Source organism: Pongo abelii, chromosome 6 (genome assembly GCF_028885655.2).
Source record: "Pongo abelii isolate AG06213 chromosome 6, NHGRI_mPonAbe1-v2.0_pri, whole genome shotgun sequence".
NCBI classification, from domain to species: Eukaryota; Metazoa; Chordata; class Mammalia; order Primates; family Hominidae; genus Pongo; species Pongo abelii.
The window spans coordinates 43287356-43307538 of NC_071991.2; the positions used below are offsets into that span (position 1 = coordinate 43287356).

At 40.1% G+C, this 20183-nt stretch overlaps 1 long non-coding RNA gene across 1 annotated transcript in view; it reads left to right on the plus strand.

The window, feature by feature from the left end:
• LOC134761722 (uncharacterized) overlaps nt 1-19633 on the plus strand; it is a 70561-nt gene extending 50928 nt beyond the window's left edge. The window contains exons 3-4 of the long non-coding RNA XR_010140786.1: nt 15931-16104; nt 16664-19633. This is a non-coding gene — a long non-coding RNA (uncharacterized LOC134761722). The remainder of the gene's footprint in view (nt 1-15930; nt 16105-16663) is intronic.
• Nucleotides 19634-20183: the final 550 nt, after the last annotated feature.

The window sequence follows — 20183 nt, forward strand, 5'->3', positions numbered from 1 at the left end:
ACACTCCTACCAGTGCCATGACAGTCTACAAATGCCATGGCAACATCAGGAAGTTAACCAATATGGTCTAAAATGGGGAGGAAGCCCCAGTTCTAGGACTTGTCTACCTTTCTCAGAAAATTCCTGAATAATTCACCCTTGTTTGTCATATAATCAAGAAGTGATAATAAGTATCCTTGATTGAGCAACCCAAGCAGCTGCTCTGCCTGTGGAGTAGCCATTCTTTTATTCCTTTACTTTCTTAATACACTTGCATTAACTTTATGGACTGACCCTGAATTCTTTCTTGTATGAGATCCAAGATCTTCTCTTGGTGTCTAGATCAGGACCCCTTTCCAGTAACACCAGTATTGTCAAAACCTAAGACTGGTCTTTTAGATATTTTTAAAACTTTTGCATTATGGCAACCAAATGATTCCAGTCAGACCTGTGAGTCAGACCAAGAAACTGACTCCCACCCAGGAACTTTCATCCACAAACTGACTTAGCACAAAGACAGTCTGGATACTTCTATTATTTCATCCTATCCTATCAGTAGCACTAATTCACTAGCCCTCTACCTGCCAAATAATCTTTAAAACCCTAGCATCTGGGTTTCTTAAGAGGCAGACTTGAGAAATGTCTCCTGTCCTTTTGCTTAGCTGGTCTTGCAATTATTAAACTCTTTCTTTGCTGCAAAATCTGCTGTTCTCAGTGCGCTGGCTTTTCTGGGCAGTGGGCAAGAAGAACCTGTTGGGCTGTTACAGTCTGTTGTTTTCTAAGGATCTTTAATTCAAAATAGTCTTTATAGCAAGGAGCCATATTTTGGATGACGTTCCCTACACTCTTTCAGAAGCTACTGGATTTCCATTTGCTCTGCAGGTGATGATAGGATATTGAAGACTTTAAAGACTGAATGGGCTTGAAGTGAGGAATCAATTTGACAGGCTCTTGGAGAAATGAGAGTCCCAGGAAAGGAAAACTGTTTCAGCAGTTTAGGTGAGAGATTAAAGGCCATGGCAATGGAAATAAGAGAGCAAATTTTTAACAACAGGCATTCAACAAAGCCTTGTTGACATCCATCAGCCAGACACTACAATTAAGGAAGGCAAAATGGCAGAGCATGGGTGCTGATGAAATTTGTGGAGGGAGGGACAGGAAAGAGTTAAAGTTCTTTGACAAGATTTTGACTTGGGGCCCCTGTGTAAATTGTGGTGCATTAACCAAGATGTGAATTCAGAAGAAAGAAAAGGATGGGTGGTGGTGAGGTGGGAACTTGGTTCAGTTTTCAACATAGTAGAAAGTGAATTTCCTAATGGTCATCAGAGTGAGGTCTTAACTTAAGAGAGAAGATGTTGCTGGAAAGGAAAAAGGAAGAGATAATTCATTTTTTATTCTAGATGCTAAGCCTTGTTCTAGTTACTTAGGCTGCTGCAGGGGCCCAGTGGAAAGGGATTTTAATGATTTAGTGAAAGTATTAACATTCTGGGTTCTGGTAGTTTCCTGTACTGGAGATTTCGCTTGATTTTAAAAACTCACACTGGGCCCTCTAGTTACATAAAAGTAATGAAAAAATTACTCCACGATTCTTGGATAAAAATGTAAAGGCATTATAAATACAAATGCAGATGCTGTAACATAAGATGCTAAGTGGTCTGTTTAATCATGTAAATTGGGTATCTCCGTGGCTGAACTATGGCCTTGAAGGGTTAGAGGCAAGTTTTCCATACATTCCAACTTAGACTGGCCCTTTGGTATTTCCCACATGGTATTTTTTAAGACTGACAAATCCAGACTTTGGCAAATTCACGACAGACAATTATGGGCTGTGGAGGACACACGAGCACACAGCCTGTAGGAAAAATGTGGGTGGGAGTCCTCCTGAAAGAACCCAAAGAAAACAAGTAAAACTCTTTCTTTCTTTCAATAAGAATCTGGCAAAAAACAGACACAAAAGTAAAATCCAAAGAAACCTGGTGATTTTAGTGAAAGAGACAGAGATTTGAGCAGGTTATGTGGGAGCCTTATGGGAGCTACACAACTCAGTAACAGTTGGAATAAGGTAGGGGTAAGGGGGAGACCTGGGAAATGCTTAAAGGTGGTGATGTTGGCCCTGAGTCTTGGGTGGTGAGCAATAGTTAGCCAGATCAAAAGGTGTGTGGAAGGCATTGCAGGGAGAGAAAAGGGTGAAAGGCAGTGTGTTGCGGGGGTACACAGGTGCAGAGGCAAGACAGCTGAATGAGCAGGAAGAGCTTCATACACTTCAGTGTCCTAGTCTAGAGGGTTAGAATGGGAGGGGTGGGGAGTAGTGGGTTGGGCTAAAAAACTTGAGCTACATCTATGGAGGATCATAGCAAGCCATTGTATGTTTTAAGCGGGGGACCAATATGCCATCCCAGCAGTTGGGTGGAGGATTGAGTGGAGAACAGTCTAAAGAAGGGGAACACAGATAGCTCTCACAGTAGATCAGGCCAAAAAAGTTGAAGACCTGAGTCAGGTCAGGGTAACAGGGTTGGAGAGGAGGAGCAGATCTAAAATGGATATTAGGGTGGTAAAACTGATGGTCAGCTGCGACTTTGGTGCTATCGATCAAAGTGTGGAGTAAAAAAATAGCTTTAGATGTACTAAACTTGAATTTCTATGGACATCAAGAGAGACATCTAGGCTAGAAACTGACTAAAGACCCTCACAGCAGGTGATGGGGAGGACTATGATAGCATTTACTGAGCACTTAATTTATGTCAGCCTCTGTGCTAATTACTTTGCATTTATCAGGTTATTCATTCTTGCCCTGCTTTATTCTTCATAGCTCCTATCACTGTTATGTATTAAATAATTCATTGGCTCATTAGTTCAGTGTCTGCCCCACACCATTAATAGAAGTGCTACAATGATGAGGATTTTTAATATGTCTTGTTTATTCCTGCATGGCATATATGAGGTATTCAATACTTTTGGTGAATAAATAAGGGAAGCTTTGTGATAACTGTATCGGGTAGGGATGATTGTTTGGCCCATTTGATGGATGTGAAAACTGAGGCTTAAGAGATTACATCTATTGTCCCACATCACATGGCTAGCCAGAACAAATATAGATCTTCAGATCTATATTTGGATAAATGACCTTTGAAATCACAGGGGAGTATTGAACTGGTTTCCTAGAAAGAATGAAAAGAGTGAAAAACGGTCAAAGAGGAAATCCTAGGGGAGCCCCAACCACTGTGGGAGAAAGAAGAATCTCCAAAGGAGACTGAAGAGCAGTGCCAGGGACATAAGAGGAAGCCAGGAAAGGAGCTGTGTTCTAGAAACCAAAGAGGGAGAGCCTGCCCTGAATGAGGGGGTAGTAGGCAATGCCACACTCAACTTAGGTTTTAGGGAAGATGTGCTCTGTAAATCAGGGATCTCTGTGGCAGAACTTTGGCCTTGAGGAGTGAGAGGCCAAGTTTTACTTAGGGCACTAATGAGTGCTGGAGAACATGGTGAGTGCTTTGTCAGTGGGATGGCAGTGACAGAGTTGGCCTGGGGTAAGAACTGAAGGGAAGGGAGTGGAGACCCTGGGGGTCAATAGTGTCCATGAGTCACCCATTAGAGAAAAGAGGAAAACAGACAGTGACAAGCAAGAAAGAGGTGATTAAAGATTCCCTTATTACAGTGGGAGAGGATCCAGTTCTGTGGCTTGTGCTTGCTGCAGAATAAAAATGTGTGCATATGTGGGGGATGTGTATGTATGTGTGGGTGTGTGTAGGTGGGGTGTATGTATGTTTGCATGTGTGTATTTCATTAGTGAATCAATAAAATCTAATAATGGCTGTAAACCTCCTTTGTACATTGCAGAATGCAAAACAAATTTGAAGACTTATTACTTTCTGCTTAGGCTAAACTTAAGGAGATGGTGCCTTCAGACTTTCCACCTTATGCCACATAAGCAGAAGGTTATGGCTGTGGCAAAGATCCTCATTACTCCTCCTGTCACAGGGAACTGTGCATTCTGCCCAATGCTGTTGCTTAGAGGGAGGTTATGTGAAGGAAATTCTTCCTCCTTTTAAGGAGAGAAAGTGCATTGTGCATCTGTTACTGAAAAACCAGGGGTTCAGTCTAGGTCCTGAGGCTCACACACAAAAAGCCAATCACTGAGACAACAAGTATTGCCAGGGAGGAAGGCTTCAATTGGGTGCTACAGCAGAAAAGTGTCAAATCCATCTCCTCGACCAACAAAAATTGGGGTGCTTTATATGATGGGTAAGGCAGGAAAACAGGAGTTAGAGAAGGGCAAGGGCAAGGGAGCATTCATAAAAAATGAGAGGCCTAGATGCAGTGATCTGGTGAGTTTCAGTCCCTCACCTTAGGGTCAGTTTCCTGAGGAAGAAACTCAGATGAGACAAATGTAAGTTTCAAGTTTTAAGACCAGGGAAGGTCAACTTCTATGTTTATCAAAAAACCCTGAAATATCAGTTCTATGAGACAATTGAGCTGGTATCACATCATTCCTCTCTCTACAAGTGTTCCTATGCCTGGAGCAGACCTGAGAGGAGCCACAGTGAAGGCCTCCCTGGCCATGTGGTCAGTGGGCTCCTCCCAAGCTTAGGCGGCATGCTGTCTTCTCACTTCTAGCAAAAAGAGAAAGTGGAGATGGTCCTCCACTCTATTCCACACACAGGCTTACCTGTGGACACAACCCACTACTTAATTTGCAGGGCCCAGTGCAAAATGCAAATGTGAAGGCCCTTCTTTAGCTATGATTATGAACACAAAGTCGGTGACCACAGAGCATTAGACCAAAAGTGGGTCCTTCTCAGCACACCGTCCTTTCCAAGGGCCCAGGCATGAGCTCTGCAGCTGGCCCTGCTGCAGACTGGACTACAAAACATCGTCAGTTTGGATGGATGCTTGAGTTCTCAGCATGTGTGATATCTTTGCAAACCTGGCCATTACAGAATTTCTTATATTACCAAAAAAAAAAAAGATTATTTGCTCAGACTGATGCAAACTCAGGTGATTTATCCCCCCCCACCTTCCTCGCAGGTTCTTTTCACTCTCTGTTGTTGTGGACTCCTTGTCCCTGCATCTGAAGTACCATCCTCAACTTTCTTTTCTCCTTACCCACTACACTATTTAGGCAGTATTGGAAATTTAATTACTTCCAATCCTGGGAACCGAGACAAAAATATCCTTTGCTTACATATTTGGTGAGTTCCTGAAAATGTGAGCCCACAGCTATTATTTATATTTGATATTATATCCTCCCACAGGTGTCCATTACATTTTCAAAGACTTCCCCACAGGTGACTGCAGAGCATCCCAAACACTTTAAAGAATACAGGTGCACAATCATCCAAAAATCTGAGAAAGAAAATACAAGTCTGCAAACTTTTTAAAAAAATTATTTGATTTAAATAATCAAATTATGTGAAATAATTTAATAGTGTTTATCTCACTTAGTGTGAATATTTTCATGTTTTACTGAAGAAAATTTAATGTGTTTGAATGCTTCCCCCAACTCCCGATGGGGGTGTTACACAATACACAGTTTGTGCTCACATTACCATACAAAAAATACAACAGATCCCAAAGTATGGCCCACATGGGTTATGGTTCAAGAATTGTGACCCTATATTAATATTCACTTTGGGAAGCAATTTGCACCAGCCAATGTATAATCTGTTATCATCTGATTTGTACACAAACTCTCTGGGAATGTAATTTAATGGTCATTTAAGCCACCTCTTTTATATTCAAATAAAGGCCAAAAAACATGGTATATACATCCCAGATATTTCAATTTCTTTGGGAATATTTAGTGACTGCATGGAATTTTAATACTTAGCTCATAAATCTTTATCTACCAATTCCTCATGAATTTATTGGAGTTAATAATCCTATATGTAAATACTACAATCAAGAGGTTTCTCTTTTTAAAAATTCTGACATTACTGCAATTAATAAACATTTCTAACTTCACTGTAGACAGACAAACAAAATATAACCCACAAACAGATATATTTTATAGGTTGAATCATTTAGGAAGAAATGAAGGCATTTTATTTTTCTGGAAAGCTATGTATATATATATACACACCTAATGAGCACTTTTAGTATTGTAGTTAGTGAGTGAATACTAACAATAGTTATAAATTCTGCAAAGATATAAATCTCCACTAAGCGAGGGTGATTTGAGCTGTTATCCCTATTTACTAGATAAGCAAATTGAGGCACAGGAAGAAGGAAAATATTCTGTATTCGACCTTGGAGTTTACTGTTGGTCCAAAGAGTAACTGCTTAGTTCCTATGTGTTCTTTAGTTCCTCCTCTCCCTCCCCCTTCCCTCCTCCCCCTGCTCCTCTCTTTCCCCTCCTTTTTCTCCTCCTCCTCTTCTTCTCTCCTTCTTCTCCTGTAGTTGAATGCCATTAGCCCACTGTTCATTCTTTTGTGACTTAGATTTTCTATTATCTTCATTGTCACTAAGCATTTTTCAATTCCTATGTGAAACATACCATTGATGTCTTCAAGATTAATAATTCTGTCTTCCTGAATACAGAATTAAATACAGTGATAACTTATGAGATATTGGATGAGTTTTACTGGCCAACTCAAAAACCCAGTACTTCATAGAGCCATTGAGGTTTAATACAATGAATGCCAGGAAAGATCTAGCAGCCATAATTACAAATGCTACTAAAATGCTACTAAAAATGAGTAATATTTTAAAACATTCCTGCAATTATGTCTTGGTAAATCTTAATTTATGGAGAGCCACAGTTCATAAAATATCAGAGGGGCTGATGCTGGACAGGTTGAAGAATCATACAAATCTCAACTAGACTTGACAGAGGACTTTACAATAATTTGGTGTTCCTTATAATTTGGTGAAGTGAGTTTTCCCTTCAAGGAGACAGAGGCATGGAGACATTTGATAGTATACCTATTACAGAAATGAAGTCAGTGGTAGAGCCAGAATTAAAACTCAGGGCATCTGAGGATCCTATATCTGATATCACCCATTTAGCCACATAGAGGATGAATTGAGTCACCAGTGAAAATTCTGGGGGAGGGGGCCCTAAAATAATTTCTTCTGACTATGCTACATCTTATCTTGCCACACTGTGGGTGACAGAGCCTGTCCTCATTATCTTATGCCCAACCATGAGCCCTTGTGTAGGAGAAGTGAGAAAAATGAAGTCTGTGGTGTGATTTTGATTGTCATGTGGGAAGAGGATGTAAACGGCTCCCTCCTCATGGACTGGGGATCTGAGTGTGCAGGCCTTTAAACATGGATCCAGGGCACGGCTCTCTCTTCTCTGCCTGACAGCTGAGAGCGCACCTCCTACTTCCTTGGCCACAAGCACACATTTTTAATAAGACATCAGTTGAGCAGTAGAATATCGGATATGAGTTTTAATTGCATTCTGCTTCCCATAAGTTCTACCCCCTCATTGTTAAGGAAAGTATCACTACCTTTGGGTTCACAAGGAAGATTTCTTGATGGGCAGTCTCCAAATTTTACATAAAAATTCCGATGAAGGTAATACCCACTTCACCAGCGTGTGGTGCAAAATAATGTCTCCTTTCTTCTGGTGTCCAAATCCTATTGACTCCAAGCCTTTGTTCCACTGATCGTGAGAAGGCTCTCCCTCTGCATGTGCTTCAAATGCATTCTAAGTGGAAGGGGACCCATGGTGATTAATAACCCTTTGCAGAGGAGGAAACTGGGAAGTCTGGCCATTTCCTCTGAGGGAGTGCTTTCTCTACTGCCATTGCCACTGCCTTGTGTGGTCAGCAGGCGAATATTCTAGGGCAAGGCCGCAAACCCCAAAGCACTGAAGAGCACTTGGCCTTACTTCTGAATCCAGGGTGAGGAAGAAACTGCTTTTCCTCTCAGGCTTATTCTCATCTATGGGTGCTTCACACCACTCCTAGCCCAAATTCCAAGATATAATTCTATCACTTTATACTCAGACACAGACATTTTCTCCAGGGCACATCATGGTGCCTGGACACTGGTTCGGGAGTGGGGAGGGGAGGTTACAGAACCCGCTTTGCCAGAAAGTGCTCACCCCACCAACTACAAGGCCCCGGCGTTAAGCCTAAATCCAACTCTCCTGGGAGCCCCTTGTCTCATCTGTTGGCCTCATCCAGAACAACACCATGATATCAGATATCCTCTAATAACCCAGAACCTCAAAGCTTTCATTTCTTTCCTTGAAGATGGCTATTTGGCCCTTAATAGAAATCTGTTGCTACAAATAGATGCAGACGAGAGGGGCAGTGCCCAGCTTTATCCACCTGGGAAAATTGTGTCTCAGCAACTTGCTATATTCACAAGATCGTGGTTTGCTTGCCTCATATCACAAATGGCTACCTATTCTCTCCCCCCAAAAATTATTTGTTTTGCTGCTAAAACTAGAAATAACTAGAGCTGTTTGATGTCAGTTTCCAAAAAAATAAAAATAAAAATAAAACAAACAAACAAACTAATCAAAAAGATCCACTAACATGTCTTGGGCTAAGTGGTCATCTCAACAGAAACATTGTTGTTGAGGAAGAAGAGAGAGCTCTGATAAAATAGTTTTGTGTATGAAACAGTAACCATCAACATAGATGTTCTGAATATGCTATGGACCAAGAGAAAGCTCATGAAATCTAATATGGCAAAGAAATTGAGGGTTGGAGGAAGAAAACTCCACCTCAGTCATATAGATCCCAGAAGATGCCCAAGTGCTGGAAAATGAGGAAACAGATACGAGAGTGACCTGCCAGGACCCAAGTGGACCAGAGTTAAGAACATTCTACACATCCTTTCTGTGGACAAAGTTAAGGCTGGGCAGCTTGCACCCCACTCAAGCTTAGGTAGGGCGGAATAGCATCTAACATAAGACTAGATTCAGCATATAAGGCAAATGTTATGTATAATTAAAATATCTTAAAAATCTCACAATCCATCCATAGGTTCAGAAAGTATTGCTTTGTGGGCATAACCACAGAAGAACATCAGGTTCGCATCTATTTCTCTATTCTTGGGCATATGCATTGAGTGGCAGGTGGTATCACCTATGACATTGTCATGTTCTCTCTTTTTCTCAAGTGTATAGAGTTGGAGTCACTGAGTTGCATGTGCATATGATGTGGCTACATTGTATGTGGGAAGGGGAAGCATGTCCATGTGGCATCTTGAAAAAACTAATCACACAAGGGAAAGGCAATATCTGTCAGAAAATACAAAAGAAAAGCATGACCCTAAAATAGTTTTGGTATTGAAACACAGAATTTTTTTTTTTTTTTTTTTTTTTTTTTTTTTTTTTTGCTGTTGCCAATAATCTGCCTAGCTGAGATAAAGCCAAAAAATTACAGGAGCTAAAGAAGAGATTGACACAATTCTTGAAACACTTTTTAGAATATTTCTAAACTTTCTAAACACTTTCTAAAGTGTTTCTAAATCTGGCTCCCAGGGCACTACACTAGTTCTGCTCCGATTGTACTGGTTATTCCCTGTCAGTCTCCATTGCTCCTTCCCCCTGATCTTCTCAACCTCCAAAGATTGATGTCTCACTAGGCTCAGCCTTTGGATCCCTTCTTTTCCATGTATTCACTCACTTGCTTGGTGGTTACTTTTCTTCCCGTGGCTTTATATGCTACACAGCCCCACATGTATACGCTGATGGCTCTGCATTTATGTCTCTAGCCCAGAGCTCCAGACTCACATGCATAACCAGTTACCTAACATTTCCACTTTGATGTAGCAAAAATCTTAGGCAAACGTGTCTAAAACCAAACCCTTCAGTTGTTGTTTTAATCATATTGGCTCTTCTTCCTCTAGTATATCCCCTCTCTGTCAAAGGCACCACTGTTCACCAAGTTGCTCAGGTCAAATATCTGGAGTCATTCAGTTCTCTCTCTCTCTCATGCAGTGTCTAATCTATCAGCAAATTCTGTTGTCTGGATCTTAAAATTTTCTGCATCATCATCTCTTTTGACACCGCTCTCATCCAGGCCACTGACATCTCCTGCCTGGACCTTCACTATCCTTCTCTAACTAGTCTTCCTTTTTATACTCTTGCCCCTCACAGACCATTCACCTCACAATGGCCAGAGATGCCTTTTAAAGATATAAATTAGATTACAAGTGACTCCCTTGTTCGAAAGTTTTAGATGGCTTTCCATTGTGGTTGGAATAAAATCTCAAGTCTCTTCATGGCTTTCAAAACTCTTCATGATCTGGTTCCTATCTAACTTTTCAAACATATCTCATGCCTTTGGGCTCTTATAAAACTAACCTCAAGTTTATTTGGCCTCTAACAGTTTCTAGATCCACACCAAACTTTTCACCTCATCAGAACATTTGTGTTTGCTAGTCCCTTAAACCTGGAAACTCCTTCTGCAGTTTTAGCAGAGCTGGTTCCAAGCCTAAAAATCTATACATAGAGCAGAAGGAAGAGTGTAATTAAAAGAGCTAACCAGGTCTTACTTCACACTTCAGATACTTAGCACCATGGATCAGACCTGTGTTGGGAAGAAAGAAGTCATTTAAATCAAGTTTATGATTGAATCTTTAATCTAGATACATGTTATTACAGAAAACATTGTGGAATTAGCTTAAGATGTTATTGAAAGATACAGACGGGAAATTCACTATACCAGGGTTGAAGGCAAAGTTTGGGGGAAAATTAAGAAAAAAGAATAAAAAGTACTTCATATCTATAGTGTCGCCATTTAACACTTCTCAACAAACAGTTTTTGTGGTTTAGGAAAGGCCACAGATGCACACTTATATCAGAACCAACCACACGGTGAAACTTCCGCCTTGGTTCTAATAATATTCCAGTTGACTCCTTTTAGTTTTCTAAGGAATGTATCTGGGATGTATTATAAGAATCTGATACCCTAATTAAGTAGTAGTACGTGTTAAGCAATAAAAACAATTCTCACAATGCAAGCAGTCAAAAAATGGAACTCTTGAATATATTTACTAAAATAAAACAAAAAAAGTAAAGGTGTACTTCAACTGATGGAAGTGAAAACTTAAAACAACTTAAGAATAAAAAAGATCTATAATAAATATTAAAACCAATAAGTATATAGAGTGATGTATACTGTTTATAAATATTAATTAGAAATATAAATGCACAAATCAATATGGTTCTTTAAAAAACAATGGCATATTATACAATGTCATGTAATTTAAAAATGGATTTAATATCCCAGGTGAATTAACAGCAAGTAAGAAGTAAAACAAGTAGAGAATAGATGAAGTAAAAACGTACCAAATTCTTTACTACAAATATTGTCAGACTTAAAAGTTCTTGAGAATTAGAGACATGTAAATTTAGATGTGTGGCTTGATACTCTGAAAGAGATTCAAGTGGAATAAAAAATATATGTAACTTGCAAATCACTATAAAATATTAAAGAAAAGCCTTAATATTGATAGTCTCAAGAGCTTTTTGTGAACTGAAGGAAAAATCACTTTCGTTTTATACAAAAATTGTTTGCAAATATAGGAAAACATAGGGAAATGTAAGAGTGTTGCAGTTATTAACACTGTGTCTGTTAAAGAAAGTTACTTTTTAAAGTGTAGGCACATAAAATATATATTAATATAATGATAAATTAGTATGCATTTATTTACTTTTGACTTAAAAATAAGAGTATATGTTCTCTTTACATGTTCATAAAATATTTGGCATATATTAGTGTGCAAAACATCGGTAATTTTCCAACAATAGATATTGCACAAAATATCAGATCAAAATTCCTTAAAGTTATACCAAAATATGCATTTTTAAAACTTCAGTCTCATTAGTTTCTTTGGATCTTTGGTTAGCATTTAATATACAAAATTTCAAATACCCAACTCTCAGTTTTCTCCTTAGTAACAGAACCTCCAATTTTTGGTTACACAGATGGCCAACTAGAATAAGGACTCCCCTTGCACCTAGGTTAGACATGTGACTACATTCAAGCCAATGAGATGCGACATGTACCTTCTAGTATGTGTCCTTCAAGAGAAGGGATATCCCTTTCCTTGTCATTTTCTTTTTCTTGCTGCCACAGCAATGAACTGGAGCATAAGTAGCTGTCCTGGGCTCTGGAGCATCAGCTAAGGATGGCTGAGCAACACAGCAGATAATCCTGGGAACCTGATGGTACTGAGACCTCTCTGGTTACGTTTGTTGGGAGCTGTTTCTGGTTAGTGATAGAAAAATAAACCCAAACTGGGTTGTGTGGAAGCGGAAGTGGTTGACAAGAAACAACAGCAAGGAGTGCAGGCTACTCTTTCTAAAAGCCTCACAGTAAAGCAAGGAAAATGTGGAGCAGTAGTTTGTGGGAGATCAAGACTGGGAGAGGGACAGCCCTTTCTGGGGGCATTCCAGAAGAATCTGGAATGTTTATAGTCTGAGTTCAAGAGAGAATTACCTGGGAAGAGAGAGAAATATTGAAAAAACCGTTGGAACAAAATCTAAGAAGGGCTAGGAGGGAATAGAATCAAAAGCAAATGGGGAAGAGACTAATCTCCTGTGGCAGAAAGGAAGAATAGAGATAAAGACACATTTGGCTTAATACCCAGGTGATGGGTTGATCCATGCAGCAAACCACCATGACACACGTTTACCTATGTAACAAACCTGCACATCCTGCACAAGTACTCCAGAACTTAAAATAAAAGTTGAAGAAAAAAAAGACACATTTTAAAGTTCAGGATAAGTAAATTAACGATGCAGTAGTCTCCATTTTTTCCCCAAAACTTGAGAAACAAATCAAGTCTTAAGAATGAAGAAAGTAGTCAAGGTTTGAATAATCCTTGAGGGATTTGAAAGACAAGCAAACAGCAGAAAAGAAAAAAAAAATTCTTGAACATTCCCGAGGTCTCACCTGAAGGCCATAGAATTTGTCATTTCCCAGTGAGCAAAGCCAAATGACTTCCTTCAGCAGTGCTTCACAGCTTAGAAATCAGAGTCATTAAGAATGAATCATTAGGCTGTTGTAGAATAGACTATCTGCAAGGCTTATAGAGCAGTAGATCAAAAGGTTGGTGGAAATGAGTGTGTTGATGACAGTGTGGTGGAAACAATAAACCATGAAATCCAGACAAGTTAGGAAATACATTGAAATAAGAAGGGACTGAGAGTCTGATTCAATAGAGACAAGGGAAGGAGATTAGGCTTGGGCACATTGACAGTGAGCAGAGCAGGCATGAAGACACGGCGGTGACAATGGAAAGACGGAACCTGCTGGTTCGCACAGGAAAGGTCACGGCAGAATACGGGAAGTCAGAGGTGGAGCGGAGAGGCCAAGGGGTGGCTGCAAATGAAGTTACAGCAGAGAGGGGGGACAGCGGCCAGAGTAGAGGGGATCAAATGACTGAAGCTGGGAAGTGAAGTGCCTCATTGAAATGAAAGTTGAAATCACCCTTGGTTTTGGAAGGAAAAGGCTTAGAAAAGAAAATGGATCCAGAGTCCAGCCTTGTTCCAGAGGCTATGGCTATCAACCCAAAACTCATAACATGGAGACAAGCAGTCACTAGAAATAAGAGAGCAGCCCAACCAGCTAAAGAGATGCTTCTCGTCAGTATCACCCAGGACTTTCCATAAATGTAAAACCCACAAAATGCGCACTGTTAGGTCTGCTTTAAAGTAATTTTTAGAAAAATATTTTATTACTATTAAATCACTGTGAGTGAGATACGTTGAGTTCTTGCTGTTATTATTGTTTTCCTAATAATCATATCTTAGTAGTTATGACAGAACCATGCAAGATCAAGGCAGTATTGATTTTTTACTTTTTCTCTTGTTCCAGTAGAGGGCACTCAAAGCTCAAACAAATGCATGCAATCATTTTTACAACAATTGTTGTTTTATATAATGAAAACTCATCTTTAAATGAAAAAGAGAACATCTAATTTAATAAAACTTAATTACTAGTCATGCATGTAAATTTTACTAAAATGAGATGAGATCTTATAAGTGTCTAAATGAGGACATGCCTCCCCAGACACAGTTCTTTCATTTTCACTCAGCACACACTAAAAGCGGAAAGGAAATTCTCTTGTCTAAGAAGCAAGTTGGGCTTTCGAAACACCAAGTCTGCCACAGACACCTGATCCTCAAGTTCTATTTTCATTCCTATCTGGTCTTCTTTGATAAGGGTTTTCAATAAACTGGAAAATAATCCTGTGGGCTACTGGACAAATATCCTTCAATGGAGAACATCTAAGAAAGAGTTAATAAGACAGAAATGACATTGGAACTAGAGAAGCCACCCTCTGAAATATGTACAACCAATGAATGAGATGGTTAATACTGAGGTTGCTGCCACTGCACGGTCCACAAGAAGTTCTCAGGAAAGTTTCAAGAAGACCTTACGTTTTAGAGAGTTAAGAAAATGCAAGTATTATTACTGCTTGAGAGAAGACTATCTTCCAAGCACAAGATTAACTCTGTGTGGCTTTGGTTGCCATGTGGCAGAATGACAGTGGAAGATTTGAACAGTGGTGACGTTGCTGTCCTCCTAGAGGAACTAGGCCCTGGGGTCAAATGATTCTACTGCTGACGTCTTTGCCATGGTGGGGCTGCTATGATCCAAACATGGCAGCTTTTCCAGACACAGAGGACATTTCAGTTTGGATTTATTTTTTATGGTGGAGTAATGATTCTTTGCGGGGAGCAAATGGGAATCATACCAGCATCCTTCAATAATGGTGATGCATCAACATGAATTCGCCTGTTCGGTAGGGTTCAGGATGCTACAGAGGGGAGAAGACTGTCTCCAAAAAAGTCTTTTTGGCAAGGATGGTAGCCCTGGCATTATAAAGAGTATGTTATGACTTATTTATAGCAGATTTTTTTAAATAACTAGTTGCAAGACTCTGAAACATTATGATTTAATAATTCCCTTTATCTGCACCTCACCCTGACTAGACACACAGTCCTCCCCACACTCAGAAACCAAGTCCCTTCTCCTCAGGAATAGCACAGTGCTGGGATTCTCCTGTCATATCAGAGATGCATCCACCCTGTTACACTCAGGATGCAAAGGCCAAAGTCTAAGAAGCTATGCAAAATTGAGTTTTTTGGTTTTTTTTTAAAAAAAAGCGCTTTCCCTTTTTCCTAATAACATGGCAGTACAAGATAAGGGATTTAGAATTGAAGACCCTGAGGGTGTCCACACATCAATAATGAAAATCAAAGTACTTTAAGACTGTAGGTTAAATATAGAATATTTATGGGTTGGTGTTATTGTTGGCCATATCTAGCCTTGCCATCTATCGTTAAAAGACCAGGCAGCTGCTGTCTCATTGTTTATTCTTCTTCTCAGCTCTCTGACAGTGGCTTGGTTTATAGTTGTAGGCAATAAATTACAAGGTTGAGTCTAGTTTCTAACCTTGTGGCTAAAGAGTTCCCATTACCTGGTTAGGCAAGCTAAATATTTTATTTAAAATGACATCCATAATCATTATAAGAAAATCATTCAAATGAGAGTGAATGCTGATGGCCTTAACATGAACAAGCAATTCCGTATACAACAGTGTGGTAGAGTGGCAAACATACATACAGTAGTGCAGCCAGAAGGTCTGCCTTCTATAATTTAGGCAAGTATTTCTTCCCTAGGAGTCTCAGTTACTCCTTCTTCACCCAAACCAAATAATATCTAGACTCTGTGCCTATAGGGATGATTTTTGTATCGCCTAGGATGCATTCTGCTGCAAGCAACAACAACAACAAAAAACCTAGTTAAAAGTGGCTTAATAAATAAAGGTGCATCTGATCTTACCCAACAGGAAGTCTAGGCACCAGGAAATTCCAGGGAAGTTCAGTCAGGAGCTCAGTGATGTCAACCATCTCCGCAATCATCTTGGCTTTTGCTTCAAGATCACAAGATGGCTGTTCCCAGTATCATATCCTCACACAGTGACATTTAGAGACAGAAAAATTGGTATTTTTCTTATTTCCATTTTCTTAAGGGCTGGAAACACTACTCCAGAAGTTCCAGACTTCACCTCACTGGCCAGAATTGTGCAAACTGCCCATTCCTGGGTGAACCACTTGTCTAGGATATAGAATTACCATAGTTAGCCTGGATCAATCAACATTCTCCCCGTAGAAGGAAAGAGTTCCAGACTGCCCTGCCATACAAGGTGAGCATGAACAAAATCAGGGTTCAGTGAGGAAAGGGTGGTGGCAGGTGGCTGTGGTTCCTTCTCAATCTCTATTTGCATGGAAACATATACACAGATGTACCCACTCATACCCCTAATGACAAGTGTTTCTATCTAACTAACACAGTTCCATCAGGTAAACTCTGCCCTCTTTGCTGCACAGTTTGGTAACTGTCCTTTTTAGAACATATTCAGCTTGGTCAAAGTACTTAGGAGCACATACAAGGCCCCACATATTAAATTCCTAAAGCAGGATCTACTAAGCCTGCTTTAACTTTATTGAATCCCAATCCCTGTAATTAATGACATTCCATGATATCAATTATGGGGAGAGTTGATCTATCATCACTGCTAGAGCCTTGCTAAGTGGCGATGGCATGGAAGGGGAGAGGAACATAGGGTTGCTTCTAAAACTCATCATGATCAAAAGTTCAACTTCATATAACCAGTTTTTTCTGTCTCTGTGGTTGGATAATTTCCTTCAGAAAAGACCCAGAAGCCTCCCTTTACCATATATGTCCTCATCTTTCCATTTCAGGAAACTGCTTCAATTCACGATGGTCTTGCCCTTGTCCAGCATGGTACGCTGTCTTCCCTTACCTCCACGAGGATGGTTCCACAGATGAAAACAGAGGCAATTTATGACCAGGGGCAAAGTGACATGGCTTCTATTCTTTACCCTTTCACGTCTGGCTTCACTGTCTTTGTCTGAAATCCTGTTACTGGGGATGGAGGGGAAATGGAGCTTTTCTGCTGGAGTTGGCCTGGAGTTCCTCCTCATTTCAGTCCAGCTGAGCTGGGACTGCAATTTGTTCTAGGAGACTGTCACACTGGAAGAGTAACCGAACTCATAAATTAGAAGAGAGCTGAGGTCCAAAATACCAGAAGGTGAATCAGGATGTTCTCAACAGTCAGAGAAGCAGGGCAGAGGCAGATGTCAGTTGGGAAATGGATCCAGAAATTCAGCGCCAGGACAGTGTAAGCGGGAGAAAGCACCCACAGTCGAGAGAACAAATAGAGAGAAGGGGACAGAGCAACTGATGGACATGTGGGTCAGCCAGTCTGGCTTAACCAGGAGTCATTTGGATAAAAAAAGTCTTCCAAGTTGTTTACATCATCAATCTATTGGGGCTTTGAGAATGGCAGTCATAAAAATAAGAACACATTCCTAATTTTCTTGTTTGACATGGAGAGTGGTTGCTTTGGGATTGAAAGCTATTTATTCTTAGAGTAATCTGAGGTGCTCCCTTGTTCTCATACTTTAACCTCATCTTACTCAAGATTCTTTCTAGATTTAGGGATCATTATTCACATGCGGTTAAATTGTATCTTCAGGGAAAATGAATTGGCATGGAATTTGTTGTGTCTGTCTCCCTGTTATTGCTGTGGATTTAGATGTGCTATTCTGTAGAACATGTTAAAGAAAATAACCTGGAGACACTATGCATGTACATTTGGGTTCAGATGACAGTTTAGTCTATTGATTCATTCTGTGTAGAGTAATTAAGCTGTATTTTCTTATACATGCCTGTGTTGAAAAAGAATGGTTTTCTAGGGATAAATCTATCTATTGATAACTATATCTATATCTATGTCTACATCTATATCTATACCTCATCTCTATCTATATTTATATCTATCTTAGTTGAGGAACCTTTTGGCTTCAAGGAATAGAAAACTTGACTAATACTAACTTAGCCAAGCAGAGGCTTACATGTCTCAGTTAACAATACACTTGGAGCCAGACAGTCCAAAAGCTGCTCTGTTTATCTTTTTGCTCTGTCATTCTCAGCATGATGGCTTATTGCCTCAGTGTCAAAAGATGGCTGCTGCAGCTCTAGCCATCTCATCTGTGTCCAAGTCAGGAGAAAAAGAAAATTGCTGGCACCTTCTATACTTTTATCAGGAAACGATGGGCCTCTTTGGCCAGAACTAAGTCACATGGGCTTGCTACCTACAGAGAAAGCTGGGAAAATGTGCATTTTATTTTTCCAGCCTTTATGGAAGAGGTGGCCCCGGAAGAATAGGGCTGAGGATGATTCTGAAGTAAAGCAGCTAACAATGACCAACACCTTGCTGCAGTGAAGGCCCAACACAGGGCAGCAGTGACAATCTAAGGACAAGATCTTGTTTGTTGGTTTCAACTTGGGAATTTTCATAGGGTTTTCTTATTTGAAGGAAACTTTGCTTGGAATGCCGTAACAGCCCTGAACAATAGTAGATGCTTAGAGCTTCAGAAGCTGGATTTAGAAACAGCCTGAGGGCTGGCAAGTGGGAATGTTAAAAACAACTTTTTAAATCTAATGTTTACTTATTTGCCTTGCATTTCTTCACTTATACCTATCTTTTCATAAAGAGATTTCATGAGTCTTATAAAGGAACATAAATTATTACAAAGTAGCACAAGTTAAAGTTGGAGCAAAAAAGTATATGGAGGAGAGCAAACTGGAAGCAGAAATTTAACCAGAAATGCACTTCATGTTGAGATAAACATGTACGCTGGGAGGGACCTAAATCTGCCTTTAATCTTTTTATCTGTCAAAAAGGACAATCGTGGCAGTGACATACATAGGTCACAGGGCATATGAGGTGCAAACAGAGCTAAGGTATCAAGGAAGAGCACAGAAGAGGGTCCTACATCGAAGTATTTCATTTACTTTCCCAATTTCTCTTTCTTATTTTTTGCCTCCTGTTTCCTCTAGAACAGACCCTATCTAGGTTTCCTTCTGCTGTAGTGGGAATGACTCCCTGGGTCCTGGACCTGAATCAGGAGGAGAGCAGGCATCTTCCATGGGTGCCCTCCTGCCTCTCAGTATTATTAATATTTGCACCTCCCTCTTGGTCCAGAGGGCTCCACAGCTGGTTGGCCATTTGGAGTATTTTTTCTAGTGCCTCTCTTGTGAAGGGACATTATTCTTGCTTTACTTCTCTTCTTGCATTACAGGAGAAAGAAGACATATTTTTTAGAACATATAAGGTATCAGGTACTGGTTCTGTGTCTTCTAGTAGCTCATTTAATCTTCCTGCTGGCTTGGAAGGAGTCAATATTATAGTTGGGTTGAATTATTTGCCCAAGGTTAGAGCTAATCACTGGCAGAGCTGGGATTTGAGCTTGGATGTGTCTCTGAAGCCTTTCCATTATACCGCTTTTTTTTTTTAAACCTGCATTTATTTATAAAACCGAGTTCCACTGCTGAAGTTGGGCATCTGAGGTTAGATTAATCTCTCCTCTTACCTCTACTCCCCAGCCAATTTCTCTGAAGGCTGTACTCAGAAGTTTCCTGGAGTTGGAATTGGAAGGCTCATTTATTATTTCATATTCTTTTACTGAGTAGCTGTGTGACCATGGGTAATTCACTGAAGCCTTCTCAAAGCCTGTGGAGTGGGAACTATGATTACAACCCCACTGGCTCCATGGTAGTGGCAGTGGGAGGGAGTGGTTGGTGTCAAACTCAGACTAGATCGTATTTGTTGTAATTACTATGGAAAAATATAAGCTTTAATCACATTCAATGCATTGTTTTTTACTTATTATTATGACCTCAAGATGTTGTTGTTGAGAAAAATCCTACTTCTCCTTTGGTTTTCAGCCCTTGGGTCACTTTTTAAGGAAAATCTGGCTGTCTTGTCTCCAGGAGTGCTGACTCCATGAGCTCCCTGTTCTGTTAATGTCTGCCTTCTTCCTGCAAAAAAGGGGAGGTTGGCTGTTTTATTCAGGGCTGTATTCCTAGCCTCTACCACAGGAGTTAATACAGATCAATAGGAATATCTCTGAATTTTAATATCAGATTTACTGTCAGGTTGAGAGATCACTCCTCAAACCTAGAAGAGTGAAATTTTTTTAGCAGATATTTCTTGCAGTGAGGTAGTTGCTTTGGGAAGGGAGGGCTTTTGGGGTCGTGTCAAATGTGAATAGTTGGTAACTCAGACATCTCATAAGGCTGATCCCGCTCACAGCTCTAAGAGGAAGGACTCATGCTGGGGAAGTAAGCACAGGAGCTACTGGATAAAACAGAACCTAACTGACATTTTAGTGCCTCTCTAAAACAGAAATTGCT